This window comes from Arachis ipaensis, chromosome B06 (genome assembly GCF_000816755.2).
Source record: "Arachis ipaensis cultivar K30076 chromosome B06, Araip1.1, whole genome shotgun sequence".
Classification (NCBI taxonomy): domain Eukaryota; kingdom Viridiplantae; phylum Streptophyta; class Magnoliopsida; order Fabales; family Fabaceae; genus Arachis; species Arachis ipaensis.
Genome location: NC_029790.2, coordinates 102748305 through 102766318, shown reverse-complemented (window position 1 = coordinate 102766318; position 18014 = coordinate 102748305).

Genomic DNA, 18014 nt, shown 5'->3' with positions numbered 1-18014 from the left:
ATGTTCTGAAATAATTATTAATATTTTGTTATATTGTCGACTGAAGCAAAATCTTAACTCATTAATAGTGGAAGGAGGAAAACTCAACTGCATATATACAAACACAAACATTTAATAAATTCTGATTGAATAATTTAATTTCATCGACCAGACATGCTACCTTTTACTCATATATTATTGAATTATGTTGAAAGAAAAAAAACTGTTCAATTGCTGTCTCAAAAGTCAAAAGTCACAAATTTGATGATGAAGAATAATTGATGATGATAATATATGTAAGGCAATATGATTTTTCCAAAATATCTTAAATATATATAATTTACAAAAAATTTATTATTATTATTATTATTATTATTATTATTATTATTAAACCAAATACTACTTATTAATTAAATAATCTCACCATGCCCCAGTAACCGGGATTAGAGATACCAACACCGCCGGAAGGGCAATTAATATCATCACATAACACATCCATTCTCAATGCAACCTTATTGCGTTCAAAGCAAGAATTGAGTTCTGTTTGCACTAAAATAGATGATTCTTCTCCAACTATAGTCCAAGGTTTAATATTTGATGGAACTTGGGTGCCCCCAGCTTCAAAACCTGCAACAAAAATCATAAAATGCAATCTAATTAACCCAAGTATGCTTATGTTATATATAGAAAAAAAAAAAAAAATAAAACTTCAATTAGAAGAAAAATTAAACAGTGTTGAATTATCTCACTTTTTGAGTGATGAAATAAACTCTCCCACTGATAATTTTCTTCAATAACAATTTTAAATCATCAAAACTAACTCAACATGGATATTTTTTATTTTAAGGAGTTTTATTAATTAAAATACTACATTCTAAGGAATTAGTAAATAAGAAATGTGTAAAATATTCAATAAAGTTGTTAATTTTTATTTTTGGTTTAAGCAATCAGAATGAAACTAATCTATGCACTAACAAAACCTCTATTTATTAGTTTAATTTTCCATAACAATCATATCTATGAAATCTATGCAGGTAGAGAACATGGAAATTAAACTAGTGACCTCTATTACTCACAAGCTCAGCCCACAATCCTCCAGCTCCAGCATGATTGATCTCCTGCAAAAGAAATTGAAATTTGATTAACACTAATTAATTAAAGTTAGAATCACTGCTTAAGATCAATTAAATAATTTCTAATTCCTCTGCAAATGAGCATTATTTGAGAAATATAGAGTTCAAGTTTTTTTCCCTCTCATTGAATTCTCATAATCGCATGGAATTTTTTTTCTATCTTCCTTTAAGATGTGAATATGAATATGAATGTGTCTTCTTTTTAAAGTACAAATAATGTCCCCTGTATTAATATTGTACATATTGTTAGTATAAAAATAATAATCAAATTATAATTTTCAAAGATGTGAAAAATTGAAGAATAAGCAGCGACAGTATAATCCTTTTCCCACCTCAAAAAATATTCCAAATAAAGTATCTGGCATTCTCCTTCTAGATGCAATAGAAGCATTCACAACTAAAGTTGAAATCTGATCATTATTATTAGAAGAAGAAGCAGCAGCAGCAGAACATTGAAAAGCAAGAGAATTAGCCACTATGATAATAATGTAGAGGCAGAGAACACTGCAATAGTAATAAGAACCCTTATTAGGAAAAGCCATTATATTGTTCTTTCTTCTCAAATTCAATTCTATATCCAATTCAACTACTGGTTTCTTTGTTTTTTCAATTTTGGCTTTGAATTTATTAAGACAAAGTTTGCTTCATTGGAACATTATTACCAGTAGATAACTGTGGCAAACAATTACTTTAGATCCGAATATCAAGTAATAAGTTTGAGATACTACCTCAAGTTACGGGACTGCAAAGTTCAATGCTATTTCAAAGCTAGCTGACCCAATTTTCTTTTTATTTTCTTTTTTACATTTATTTTTTTTACCTGTTAACAAATATTTTGAAAATAATAGTTTCCTAATTAAAACATGTTGGAAAAATCTCAACAAAAGTTCAAACAAGAACCTATCTAACAGCGAAAGCACCAAAAATAATTTTTTCACAACCTGTGCGATTAAATAGACAATACTAAAGATACTCCAAGCAGCAAATATAATAACGGAAACTAAATAATCAGACGCCAGAATTTTAACGTGGGAAAACCTCCAAAAAAAGGGACAAAAATCCACGGGACCTAGTCCAGTAAAATTTTTCACTATCAGAATAATGGGTACACAAACAGTCTTCCTAGTGACACTAGGGCATCTCAACAATCAACAAAATACATCATCAAAACTGATGGAGTTAACATAAACCCTCCACAAAGTGGGTATCTCAACTCAGACAAAAAAGAAGGCAATACAACTAGCAAGTTATATCCTAATGTTCATCTCTACATCAAGAATAACATACTAAAATTTCATAAGAAACGGAATAAGTTTACTAGTTCAATCGGATCAAAATAGCATTGCTCTTTTCCCCCAATTTCCTTCTTTTCTTCTGCGCCGAACCCCTTCTCTCCCCTTACTGTTTCTTTTCTTTTTTTTTTTTTCTAAGAAGAGAGCCTTATTATCTCTCTCTTCATTCCGTGGCTATATGCCACTTTGTTTCTTTATTTATTTTTTGTTTTTAATATGTGGGTTCCACTTAGTTGGGGACTCACCAACAAATCTCCCCTTCACCAACTCAAGTGGGGATAGGTTGCTCCACCAAGTCCGTTTTCTCTTTGCAGAAATCAAATTTCACTGCAGGTAAACTCTTAGTCATCATATCTGAACCATTATCATCAGTATAGATCTTCTCAAGTGCATATGACTTCATCTCAAGCGCTTGACGTATCCAATGATACCTTACCTCTATGTGCTTCGATCTAGAATGAAATGTCAGATTCTTGCTGAGATGGATAGTACTCTGACTGTCACAAAATAACATAAACTTCTCTTGATTGATGCCTAACTCTTGTAGAAATTGTTTCATCCACAAGAGTTTCTTAGAAGCTTCAACAACAACAATATATTCTGCCTCTGTAGTAGACAAAGCAACACATTTCTGAAGTCGAGATTGCCACGACACAGCTCCCCCTGCAAAAGTCATTATATAACTAGAAGTAGACTTTCTTGAATTAAGATCCTCAGCCATATCCGTATCTGTGTAACTATCCAATACAGGTTGGCCACTTCCAAAGCATAAACAAACTCTGGAAGTACTATTAAGGTATCTGAGAATCCACTTCACTGCTTGCCAGTATTCCTTGCCAGGATTAGAGAGAAACCGACTAACAACTCCAACGGCATAAGCAATATCCGGTCTGGTGCAAAACATAGCATACATCAAACTGCCAACTGCAGATGCATATGGAATCTTCTTCATTTCTGCTTTCTCTTTCTCACTTGTAGGACATTGCTGTGAACTCAGCTTGAAATGACTAGCAAGTGGAGTACTAACAGGTTTAGAATTACTCATGCTAAACCTCTCTAAAACCTTCTCAATGTACTTCTGCTACGACAACCACAGTTTTCCATTCTTCCTGTCACGAGTGATACTCATACCAAGGATTTTCTTTACAGGTCCCAAATCCTTCATAGCAAAGGATCTGTTCAAGTCTTTCTTGAGACTTTCAATCTTCTTAGTGTCATGACCAACAATCAACATAGCATCAACATAAAGTAAGAGAATTATAAAATCACCATAAGAGAATTTCTTAACATACACATAATGATCAGAAGAAGTCTTATTATACCCATGACCTTCCATGAAGGAATCAAACTTCGTGTACCACTACCTTGGCACTTGCTTCAGCGCATATAAGCTCTTCTTCAACTTGCATACAAGATGCTCCTTTCCTTTAACCTCGAAATCCTCTGGTTGCTCCATATAAATTTCTTTATCTATGTCACCGTGAAAGAATGCAGTCTTCACATCTAGCTGCTCAACCTCTAAATTCAAGCTAGCCGCCAATCCAAGCATAACTCGAATAGAGGACATCTTTACAACTGGAGAGAAAATCTCCTCAAAATCAATACATTTCTTTTACTCAAAATGCTTCACAACTAATCGAGCTTTGTACCTTGGTCGTGAGACATTTTCATTCGCTTTCAGTTTGATCACCCATTTATTCTTGAATGCTCTCTTACCCTTCAGCAACTTCACCAATTCAAATGTATGATTCTCATACAAGGATTTCATTTCCTCTTGCATGGCCTTCAACCAATATTCTTTATGCTCATCAGACATAGCTTCCTGGTAGCTCTCTGGCTCCCCAGTCTCAGTGTTCATCACATACTTATGAGGAGAGTATTTCTGAGAAGGATGACGCTCTCTAGTAGATCTTCTCAATTCAGACTCAATTGGTGGTTCAGGTAGAACTTCAGCATCTGGAACCTCAGGTTGAGGTGTAAGTTCATCATGCAAATTATCACCATCATTATCAACTTGTACATCTCCCCTATCAATAGGAGGTCTAATGGAAGGACCAGGTTCATCATCAGCAGAACGTCTAACAGTTATTGTTGGCTTATCTGTCTTTTTAAGATCTTCAATAGTTTGGTCTTCAAGAAAAATCACATCTCGGCTTCTAATTATCTTCTTGCTCACCGGATCCCATAGTCTGTAACCAAAGTCTTCATGACCATAACCCATGAAGATACACTGCTTTGACTTTCCATCAAGTTTGGACCTTTCATCTCTTGGAATGTGAACAAAAGCCCTGCAATCGAACACTCGCAAGTGACTATAGAAGACATCTTTCCCTCTCCAAACTTTCTCTGGAACATCACCATTTAGTGGAACTGAAAGAGAAAGGTTGATCAGATCTACTGCAGTCCTCATCGCTTAACCCCAAAAGGATTTAGGCAACTTTGTATGAGAGAGCATACATCTGACTCTATCATTGATAGTGCGATTCATTCTTTCTGCAACTCCATTATATTGAGGAGTCATAGGAACCGTCTTCTCAAGTTTGATCCCATGTCCTTTACAATACTCTTCAAACGGACCCTTGTATTCACCACTATTATCTGCTCGATTACATTTCAATTTTCTTCCTGTTTCTCTTTCAACACTTGCATGAAAGTGTTTGAAGATACCAAACACCTGGTCTTTAGATTTCAGAACAAAAGCCCACATTTTTCAAAAATAATCATCAGTAAAAGTAACAAAATATGATGCACCACCTAGTATCTTAGCATTCGTGGTCAGTATACATAGAATCTTATCCTTTATATATATATATCTTGCCCTTTTCTCTTTTCTCTTTATTTTATAAGTAGAGTAAACTACCATTTCTATCCACAAAAGTTGAATACGCTAACACATCTACCCATATAAAAAAGAAATTACCATTTGTATCCATAAAATATGAGTTCCATATAATAAAATTATCCAAACACTAAAAAATCACATAAAATTCCCAAATTACCCTTATCATCATCCGCATCATTCACCCCTCCTTCTCTCCTTTCCTGTCTCGTCCTTACCTGAGCCAAACTCTGAGTTTAATGGTACCACCACCTCATTTCCTTCATCACTACCATCACCACCACCACCACTATATCTCCATCATCATCTTCTTCACATAAAGCAACAACAACAACAACAACAATAACAACAACAATAACAACAACAACAATAGAAAAAGCAAAGAGAAAAAATGGTTTTTCCTCCCTCACCGAACAGCGTCGACGACGAGGGTGGCAGTGACACCCACCGGCGTCGTCGCCCTCTCCTCCTTCTCCGATCTCTTGCACGCTCTGTTCCTTTTAGACCAGCGACAACGACAGTGATAGACTCAATCAATGGCGCGACAGACGCGACAGAGCCGATAGCAACAAGGTGCAACGGTGGCGACAACTCTCTTTTCCTTGGTTCTGTCTTGTATCTCCTCTTCGGGTTTCCTCAACAATGGCGACGATGATGCTGCGATAGCAGCGGCGAGTTTCCATGTGCCAGTGCGGTCTCCTTCCCCCTCCTCTTCTTCTTTCTCGGGTGGGGGTGTGTATGTAATGTCTCCGTGTGTGAGTTTTTGAGGAAAAGAGGGTGGTGGTTGGGTGAAAAGAGTTAGGATTAGAAAGCTGGCTATGTGAAGGGGGTGGTGGTGAATATAAGGGTAATTTAGGGATTATAGATAATTTTTTAGTGTTTGAATAATTTTGTTGTGCGAAACCCATATTTCATGGGTACAAATGGTAATTTTCTTTTTCTATGGATAGATATGTCAGCGTCTTCAACTTTCGTAGGTAAAAATGGTAATTTATTCTTATAAGTATGTATCTTTTATTCTCTTTTACTGGCATGATCGTTAGTATTATTGTCAAATAACTTCTAATTTATTTTATTATTGTTATTATTGAACCATTTTTTCATAGTATACATGATATTGTGTTAATATTTATATTTAAATAATACTAACAGTCTTTTTCAATTAAGCTCTTAGATTGAAACAGATTTCCTTCAATTCTCCAACCCAAGATCCAAGACAATTGTAATTGAAATTGAAAGCAAGAAAACTAAGAGGAAGGGAATTCAATTCTCCTTCCCCGAGACTTAGAAATTAAAATTCACTCAACACCAAAAGCTCTCCGAAAACTCTTTATGAAAACTAAAAGGAAAGCTCTCTGAAAAACTTCCACAAAAAAAAAAACTCTGAAAAACTTAAATCCTATGCTATTTATACACTTTCTTCAAATGGTCTTCAAGCCTTCAATTGGGCCTTTGCTCTTGATGGAATTGGGTTGATAGAGGCCTTGGTTGATTGCTCTTGGAGTTTGGAGAAGAACCGAATTGAACCGGGTTTGGAATCATGAAAGCTTGAGTAAAAGTTTGAGTAAAAGTTTGAGACAAACTTTTACTCAAACTTTTCACATCAGCCACCCTCTTTTGCTGATACCAACGTTTGGGCAAAAGTTTGGGGTCAAACTTTTGCTCAAACGTTGGCCTCCCCTTGCACACTCATGGCGCCAACGTTTGCCAAAAAGTTAGAGGCAAACGTTGGCGCAAACTTTTGCTCTCCAGGGTGTGTTGTTCATGCGCCAACATTTGCCAAAAAGTTGCCAAAAAGTTTGAGGCAAACGTTGGCGCAAACTTTTGCTCTCCAGGGTGTTGATTTGTGATGCCAAAAGTTTGCCAAAAAGTTTGAGGCAAACTTTTGCTCCAGCTTTTTGCTCCCTGGTTCGTTTTCAATTAATCCAAAAGTTTGAGCTAAAGTTTGAGGCAAACTTTTGCTCAAACTTTTTGTCCTCTCTTCCTCCTAACCATTCCTTCTTGCTTCAACCTTTCTCCAAGCTTTCTTCACCTATCATTAATCAACCAAACACATCAAAGCTATGCTCAAAATCATGAGATATTCATTCTTTCATAATATGTGACAATTATAAGAAATTTATTTAATTTTTTATTTGATTTATTGTATCATTTCTCAGCTAAATTAATTTCAAAGTCTTTTCTTCATCATATACGTACCAATTTAGTCGCTTGGTCATTATTCTTTCCATCATTTTAGTCTTCACTCTAGAAATCTTTCGTATTCCAATACATACATTTTATTATTAAAGACAGTTAGTTGTATTAGGATAAAGATTTCATATGGGCCAAATAATTCTTCCAATTTCTAAATGATTATGTTTTGATTTTACATTATGATAATCACATGACAGGGCTGTAAGTTGTTGTAAAGGCAAAATGAAATTAAAGTCGTTTGGTTCAAACTAAAAGAAAATATGGACTTTGCTAATATTAGTAAAAGTCGAGAATATTGAAGTTTACTATTATTATTTGTTATGATCCCAATTTCATATTGAGACAGATGATGACAGATAATTATTTGATATTTCATTAACATGATCATGACATGTGCGTATTATTAGTTGCATGTGTTACCATTATTGTGGACTTTGCGTATTATTGTGCTTTTAACCAAATAATTTGAGCCAGTAATCTCGCAAACGCCAGGTTGCGAGAAGACAATAAGCACACATGTGACCATCTCGAGATTCTTTCGTCAGTTTCATGAAAGGTAGGGATCTCTCTTCTTGTATCTGACATACAAGCAAAACACAAGAATCACACAATACCAGAAAAGCAATAACACTTCAATCCATGGCTGAAGTGAAATATTAGTTAGCTTAGGCAAAAATTCAAACAGTTAGCGTGTCAGTCAAAAGTTAAAGAAATAGAAAAGAAAAAGTGCTTGATCTAGATCTCCACTTCACTTAATCATTGTCAATCTAATCAATCCCCAGAAACGGCGCCAAAAACTTGATGTGTATTTTTGGAAAACGAATGCCAAACACACAAAACTAACCGGCAAGTGCACCGGGTCGCATCAAGTAATAATAACTCATGGGAGTGAGGTCGATCCCACAGGGATTGAAGGATTGAGCAATTTTAGCTTAGTGGTTAATTTAGTCAAGCGAATCAAGATTTGGTTGACCCTAGGATGATGGGGGTGTTAGGATCCTCCTCCATATCTAGGATGACAAAATCAACTGGGAGAAAGAATTTTCCCACTTTTACCAACACATTCTCCACAACTCCCAGTGCTTGCTTAATGGATTTGTCAGCCATTTGGAGAACTATTCGTGTGGACTTCAGTTCAGAAATTTGAAGTTTCCTCATTAGAGACAAAGGCATCAAGTTTATACCTGCACTGAGGTCACAAAATGACTTCTCAATTGTTATGTTTCCTATGGTGCAAGGTATATAAAAACTCCCAGGATCATCTTTCTTCTCTGGTAACTCTCTTTGGAGGATAGCACTACATTCTTTTGTCATCTCAACAATCTGACCTTCCTTCAGGGATCTTTTCTTTGTGAGTACTTCTTTCATAAATTTGGCATATAATGGCATCTGTTCAAGTGCTTCTAAGAAAGGAATATTGATGCTGAGAGTCTTGAATATATCCAGTTCATAATATGTGACAATTATAGCATAAAACCTCATGAAATTGCATTAATTCATACATGGTTGATTAAATCAAAGGAAACATAAAAATCTACCCAATTGGCTTGCTTGTAGCTCAAGAAAGTGCATAATTCATTTGAAAACAAAAGAAAAAGACTAGTGAAACTAGGCTAAGATGACTTGTCATCAGTCTTAAAATTAACTTTCTCCTGAAAACATGCAGCACAATAAAATTCACTAGTTTTAAGAATCTTCTGGTTCTTTATTGAATATCCTTGGGAGTTTTCAATAATTCTCCTCATCATGGTTGTTCCCGGATGATCCAATTGGTCGTGCCAAGTTATGAATTTATGTGGGCTAGTAAACTTCAGGTTTATAATGGCATGTGATTCAATTGCACTAATTTTGGTATAATATAACCCAGATGAAAGTGAGGGCAACTTTTCTAATATAACTTTTTTATTTGAATAATGAGTTGTGATACATAAGGACTCATGATTTTCCTCATTCATAGTCTCAATATGATATTCATTTCGGCGAATATCTTTAAAGCTTAACAAGTTTCTTAGAGACTTGGTAGATAATAGTGTATTATTTATTATAAATTTTGTTCCTCCAAAAAACAAAATTATAGCTCTTTCGGAGCCTTCTATCACATTGTCCGAAACAATAATAGTATTAACATATTCTTTTTTGGCACAAGATAGGTAAAAATAATAAAATATATATTACACTATCCACAAGGCAAATATTTTCACAATATGTCCTTGTCATTTTTCTTCAAAGACAAACAATAATAATAATAAAATGAGTAAAAGTACATGCACAATAAAATTATTCACATGAATACTTAACAAACACACATATTAAACTATTCCATCGTTGATCAAATGGCCAATATTTCCTTCAAGATCCTCAAAGAAATCAGATACATCATAATGAGTGGTGAAATTTTCAGCATCATTTGAAACAAGATTTGTTTCCTTTCCTTTGTCATCCTTTTTCAAAGATACTTGATAAAGATCGGCTAGGTGCCTTGGGGTACGATAGGTACGCAACCAATGGCCCTTTAATTTCTACCACAACGAAAACATTTATCCTCAATTGATTTATTTTGCCCATTATTTCTTTCTTTTTCCCACTTTTGGTGAGATCCTTTCTCGTGAACATAATTCATTTTCCTTCCAAAATTTTTCTTGTTACCAAAGCCTTGCCATTTACCTCTTCTGGGGTTATGATTTGCCGCATTTGCTTCAGGAAATGGGGCGGCACCAGCTGGGTGCGCTTCATAATTTTTTAAGAGTAACTCATTGTTGCGCTCAGCAATAAGAAGGCAAGAAATTAGCTCAGAATATTTTTAAATCTTTTTTCTCGATACTGCTGCTGCAGGAGCACATTCGAGGCATGGAAGGTCGAGAAAGTTTTCGCTAACATATCGGGCTTGAGGAAGTATCACATGATTGTACCTTTCTTCAAGGTCTTTCCACAGATCTACAGGATCTTTTAATGTGAGATATTCATTTTTCAATCATATGTCAAGATGACGACGAAGGAAAATTATGGCTTTGGCTTTATCCTTCGCGGATGTATTATTTTCAGCCTTAATAGTATCTTCAAGATCCATTGAATCAAGACGGATTTTAGTATCTAGTATCCATGATAAATAATTGTTTCCAGATATATTAAGAGCATTAAATTCAAGATGAGAAAGTTTTGACATAATGAAAATTTGTTACCTGAGTCTTCCTAAAAATTTGATCAGAGTCTCGTGCTGATAACGTGTTGTAGAATAAATAAGGAAGATAATATAAATATAATTAGAAGACTCTAATATTGATATTTATCAATATAATTATCTCACTATAATAATAAAAATAATTAATTTATTTATGTTATGACGAGGATGGATAAGAATGGATGTCCATTAATGAGCATTCAATTTTCCTATGTTGAGAGGAACAAGTTTTTATGTTGAAGAGAATTAATGAGATTTGAAAAACAAGTTTTGTATGCCTATAAAAGCATGTACGAGGCAAAAGAAATATACACAAGCAATAGAAACAGAAACACTCTTCTCTCTCGTACAAACTCTCTTTCTTCTCTCTTTTGAGTATACGTTACTACATATATAATACTAGTAAATATATGGGGTAAGTACGATTTTGGTCCCTTAAGTTTAGTGCCAGAATCGAATTCGTCCCTCTTGTTATTTTGCAATTAAAATCGTCCTTAATGTTGCATTTGTATTTAACTTCGTCCTTTGTAATTAAAATTTTTTTTAAATATTAATTACTTTTATTATTATAGTGAGATAATTATATTGGTAAATATCAATATTAGAGTCTTCTATTTATATTTATATTATCTTTCTTATTTATTCTACAACAAAATTTTCAAAAAACTCAATTTTACATACTATATGTCTAAAATAAGCACAATAATTATGTGCTTATTACATATGCTATATTTATATAGACCATTAAATTATATTAGATCGAAATCAAAAGTGAATATAAATGAAGAGTATCGATGGACTCTAATAAATATAGAATATCTTAGTACATAGCTAAATGCTTTAAATGACAATATTTTAAATGGCAACAGAATCTTTTATTTTTAAATAATTGAATATAAAATATATAAATACAAAATATATGAGTATTTTTTATTCATTAAGATTAATTATTATAAAAAAATTTATAATATTAAAAAGTTATATTAAATATTAAATTTAAATTGTAAAATAAAATTATAAAATAATTAAATTTTATTTGATATTATTTGATAAATAATTAGATTATTATATTTATAATCTATTAACTAACTATTTTTATTAAAAAATAGCACTATATAATAATTAACCTTAATAAATAAAAAATATTTTTGTATGTATTTATATGTTTTATATTTAATTTAAAGTAAAAGATTATACATGTCATTTTAAAAATATTCTGTATTAAAATATATTTATGTATGTATATACTAATATATTTTATATTTATAAAGTCTATTAGTACTCCTCTTTCATAATAATATCCTTTAATTTTTATTTAATAAAATCTAATGATTTATAAAAGGTGACGTATTTAATGTGCATAAAATGGTTGGGCTGATTTTAGACATATCTTCTATTTATCGGTAATAATAAACACCCACTCTATTCCTGATCTTTATTTCAACTTTATTTCAACTGACAAAGTAATTTTTGAAAGAGGCCTGCTACACATACAAGCCTTTTTGGCTTACAAGTTATACAAGTTGTTCCAAGTAAAAAAAAAACACACACGCTCCTTCAACAATCACTCTTCGTCTTCTTCTTCAAGCAAACCATCAAGAAAAAAACACGCGCCCCTTCCACAACACGTTCACTCTTCCTCTTCTTCCTCAATCAAAACGCAAACCATCAAGATTCAAGAGACATTCAAAACAAACTACTACGATTCTGCAGAAACGTTCCAACTCCTCGCGAAGAGTAGAAGAAATTAAGAAAAAAAGATACAAATCTCCATCAAAAATCACCAGAAAAAAAGAAGAAACATTATTCAAGGTACTGTTTTACTGTTCTTCTAGGTTTTTCTTCTAGATTGTCTCTGCCATGTGCCTCATCCTTAACTAGCAAAACATTAAAAGATTTCAAGAAGAAATATACTGTCTTCTCCTGTTTTTGGTGTATTTCTTAAATCTTTTGGGTGTATTTCTTAAATTCTTTGGGTGTATTTCTGTAATCCTTTGGGTGTATTTCTGTAATCTTTTTTGTAATCGTTTGGGTGTATTTATGTAATCGTTTGGGTGTATTTCTGAAGTTCTATTATCTTCAAAACGATTTCAAAACTTGATTTCAAAAACCATGAAAATCGAAAAAAACGAAGCAAAGAGAGAACACATGAAGGAGATCCAACAAATTTGGCAAGAAACTCGAAAAAAGAAACGAAATCTTTTGAAAAATGGAAGTTATATATTTGTGCGTTGATTGATTTGAATTGATTTAAAATTATGTTAGAAAGGCAGGTAACAAGCAACGTGTTTAATGGGTGGGTTTCGTTCAGACTTGTAAAACTTGTAAATACAAAACACTTGTATGTAGAGATTAATCCTTTTTAAAAAATTTTAAAAATTTAAATCGATGTAAATTTTGGAATAACACGACCCCCTTTCAGTGAGTTCAATATTAAAGGGTAACAGAAAATATTTATGTAGATTATTAACTGGATGAGTTTTATTATGTGTTACACTAGCAATCCTAAATTGGATAGAGATTAACACGAGACACAATAAAATTAAATAAAAAATTATTTGTTTAAAATTATTAAAAAATACGGTCAAATAACTTTATTTATTTTAGAGTTAACTACTAAATTGGTACCTAAAAATTTTTGGCGCTGACAAAACATTTCTTAAAGATACAAAAGACAAATTAACTTTCGATAAATTTAAAAGTTTGACAAAAATATCAAAAATTAATTGATCATGTCTCTAGTAATGAAAAAAACTTACGTGACTAATAAAGTTAACGATTTAGCCAACTTCATAGTTACATGGCATTATTGAGTATTTTAAAATAATAATTACAAGACTAACATAGTTGATGATTTGGCTTATGTAATTATTATTTTAAAATAATCAATAATGTTATGTAATTACGAAAACAAATTAGGAGTCTATGTATTAGACTATATGACTGCTATCCAAGACTTCCATAATGCAAAATCTCCTTACAAATATCTATTGCGTTATTACACTTCATATATTATGTGCTCTTTATGTACTCTCACTAAAAAAAATTATAACAAATAAATCTACATGTATTGATAAAAAAATAATCTAGGCTAAAGTTAAGAGGTCCATTAAAAGTAAAAGAAATTGTGAACGATTCTCTCATAAATACTATCAATTCAACTAGATATCCTTTAAAAGTTATACAATATTCAGCCTTTTATTACAATGATTTAAAATAAAAAAGTAAAACAAATGCATCTAAAAATTATAAATAGATTTAGTGTCTTTTTAAAATTAAATACACATTCAAAATATAAACTAAATAAAACTAAATTTTAAAATTTAAATTTCAATTTTAAATTTCTGTTTCAGATTTAATATATTTAATTATTAATATATTACAATTTAAATACACATCCAAAAATCAAATTAGTTAGAATTCAAAATTTCGAATTTAAAATTCTAAAATAAATCTTAAACCATCTTAAATCACTAGTAAAATCTTCGCTCCGTAAAGATCCATAGCTGCATCGCCTCTCCCTCCTCATCTATGGCCGTTTTCGTCTTTTCCCGCGTTGGGCACTCCTCTGCGACGATCTCCTCCTTCGGCAACGCGTTCCTCCCCTTGACGCGCACTCCCCGTGCCTCCTCCATCAATGGGCTCCTCTCCGTCCCTGGTCTCCTCCCTCGCGCCATGCACAACCGCCCCCTTCTCCCGCGCCTTCCCTTGTCTCTTCCCCCACGTCACACTCCTTCTGTCTCTGGTATTTCTGCTTGCAAAATTCTAAAAAAATTTTGGTTGAGTTCATTCATGAAGATATGTTATTCTTTTTTTTCGCTTAATAAAAAATTCTATTTTTTTAAATTTATGTATAATATTGGAAGTGTTGTATTTTTTTTAAATGTATTTGTGATTATAATTTTTTTTGCACTCATATGTTTGATTTGGGAGTTGTAATGTTAACCTATTTTGGATGTGTCAATACTTAATTTTAGATGTATTTATGTTGTTCATTATGTTCTTATGTACATATATAAGTTTTTTTTTACATGAGTTTTGGATGTGTTGATAAAATATTTAGAGTGCATTCTTATAATTTTGGATGTGTATTTGAGTTTAATTTTTTTCTGTGTTCAATATGTAATTTAGAACTACAATGAGAATAATTTAGATGTGTTAATACATAATTTTAAATATGTTTATGTTGTTTATTTAATTTTAGATATGTTTTTGTTTTGACATGAATTTTGAATGTTTTGAATAAAAAAATAATTGAAGTGAGTTTAACTGATTTTGAAAACTTCACTAATTTTTTAAAAATTAGTACACGAAAAGTCATTACGAGTTTTATGGTTTAGTTTGCAAAAAATTAATGTATTGCAAGTGGTTACAAATTTTACAGTGATAAGTATTCAAAATAAAAGTGGTTCCTTAAAAATAGGAAATATGATTAATTAAAAAATTAAAATAATAAAATATTAGATTTAAAGGCTGAATAAAGGCTGAATTTTGTTGTATAAGTAGCATTTTCCAAATACTATTGAGGTTGACGCATATAATTTTTCTCTCGGAAAATGCTAGTTGTACGATATTAATCAGCCTTTAATCAGATTTAAATAATATTTAATTATTTTTTTAGTGTAACATGTTCCTATTTTGTAGATACATATCTATAATTAGATTTTAATTTAAATTTAAATTTTAAAACCAACCCACTTCATTGGTGGTTACGGTGACTTTGCTTTACTTTCGTAACTTCACGTAACAGATACAGTTTTTTAAATTCCTTATTCTACGGGATATTCACACGCATTAGTGAATCCCAAACCAAAAAAGGACGCTGCCAGCTGAATTCTCCATCTCGTCTTCATTGGTGAAGACCATCACCACCTTCCAGCTGAAGCACTCTCTCATTTTGCATTGGTGAAAGGTATCATTATTTTTCACACATGTGTTTATGTAATTTGTTAAGAAATATCATGTTAGACATTTTTAATTATATTTTAATTTAAACATAAAAACACTCTGCTGATTTAATTGGAACAAGGTTGATCTTATTTAATTTTATTAATAAAGTTGTTGTAAATAAAGTATATAATCAACAATTAATTTAAAAATTATGAATGGTCGAATATAATTATATACAAAAACTAAAATATTTTCAATTGTAGTTTCTTTTTCAATTGTAACACATCTAAAATATTAAGTTATACAAAAAATATTTTTAAAACACATCCAAAATCATAAATCTAAAATTTAAATTTAAACATTAAAAAATAATTGTAACACATCTAAAATTATGAAGTTATACAGAAAATATAAAATCATAAATCTAAAACAGCACTAGTGAAGCTATAGCTGGTAACCTCCTCCGGTAGGACTTCCTCCTGCATCACTCGCACAAAGGATTTTGTTGAGTAGTCACATGTTTTATCAAATTTCCATACCACACTATCTTCTCTCCCATTTGTAAGCTTGAATGACTGTAAGATCTCATGAAGCTGGTGTACTAAGTCCAACTCCCACTGGAACAACTCTCTCCTCCATTGGAAACTCCAAATCCACACTAGCCCATCCCAAAAGCCACAGTCTGCTATCACAGATTCATGAAGAGTTGAGACCGAGAAAAGCCTAGGAAACATATCTTTCAATACTCCAGCCGGTAGCCATCTATCCTCCCAGAATCGGATTGTTCTGCCATTCCCTAACTCCATCGACAACCCACTGATCATTTGATCTCTCAGCCCCGGCTTACTAACTTGTAGCTGGCATATATCCTTCCAAGGACCCCCTCGCGTGGGAGTAGGCTGTCCTCCCACCATTCTTGCAGGATGCATATTATTACAAGAGCACACCACTTTCTTCCATAAGGGACAGTCTTCTTTCGAGAACCTCCACCACCACTTAAACAGCAATGCAGTATTTCGAATCACCGCATCCCCAACTCCCAACCCACCTGCCTTCTTTGGAGCCATAACCACTTCCCACTTAACGAGCGGTACCCCGTATCTCCCATCCTCAGTACTCCACAGGAACCGTCGTTGCAGGGAAATTAGCTTCTCTGCCACTGTCTTTGGCATCTTATATAAACTGAGGTAGTAAATCGGCAAGCTACTAAGAACCGCCTTAATTAGGACCAGCTTACCTGCTTTGTTAAGAGTTTTTGCTTTCCATAAACTCAGTTTGTCTTCCACCTTATCAATCACCGGTTTCCATGTCTTAACCAGTCTCGGATTTGCTCCCAGGGGAATGCCCAGATATCTGACTGGTAATAAAGCCTCTTTACAACCCAGTAACCGACACATTCTCCGGACCCACATCCTCTCACAGCTGACCGGTATAAGGCTGGACTTTTCAAAATTAATGGCCAATCCCGACATGAGCTCGAAGCATCTGAGTAGCCGATGATAATTCCTGATGGTCCCCTCATCAGGCGGATAGAAAAGAATAGTATCATCTGCAAACTGCAAGTGAGACAACTCAATATTATCTCTACCAAGCAGTAACGGAGTTATACGGCCATTCCTCACCGCCTCTCCAATCATTCGATGCAAAACATCCACAACTAACACGAACAGAAATAGGGACAACGGGTCACCTTGCCGTAGACCCCGTTCCATTTTGAAAGGCTTTGAAGGTGATCCATTGACAAGCAATGACATAGATGCAGTGGTGACACACTCCTTTATCCAACCTCTCCACCTCTGGCCAAACCCCATCTTCTGCAAGACAATATCCACAAAGCCCCACTTGACTCTATCATAAGCCTTTTGGAAGTCCAGCTTTATTATTGCGGCGCTCTTTTTTCGTGTTTTTAGCCAGTGCACTGTTTCACAGGCGATCAGGGCCCCATCATGGATTTTTCTGCCCTTAACGAAGGCGCTCTGAGTCTCTCCTACCAACCCCGGCATTACCTTTCGCATCCTCCTAACCAACACCTTGGATATGACCTTATAGACACACCCCACCATACTAATCGGCCTGAGGTCCTTTATTTCTTTGGCTCCAGTAAACTTTGGCACCAGCGTAACCCACGTAACATTCGAGTCTCTAGGAAGTGTAGCCGAAAGGAAGAAGCCTAGCACCGCACCAGTGAACTCCCTTCCTAAGTCATCCCAGCATTTTTTTATGAAGTTCATGTTGTACCCATCACTACCTGGCGCCTTTGTTGACTCACAATCCCACACTGCCTCCTTTATTTCTTCAACAGTTGGCAGCATCTCTAGATCCAGTGCCTCTTCCTCGTTGATCTGCTTTACAAGCCCGTCCTTGAACCCAATCACTGGCGATGTCTCCTGGTGGTACAACCCCTTATAGAAGTCTCGAATAGCCGTCTTGATCCTCGCCTGGTTCCTTATCAACCTCCCATTAACCATTAAGGAATCAATCATATTCGACCTTCTTCGTGCTGAGGC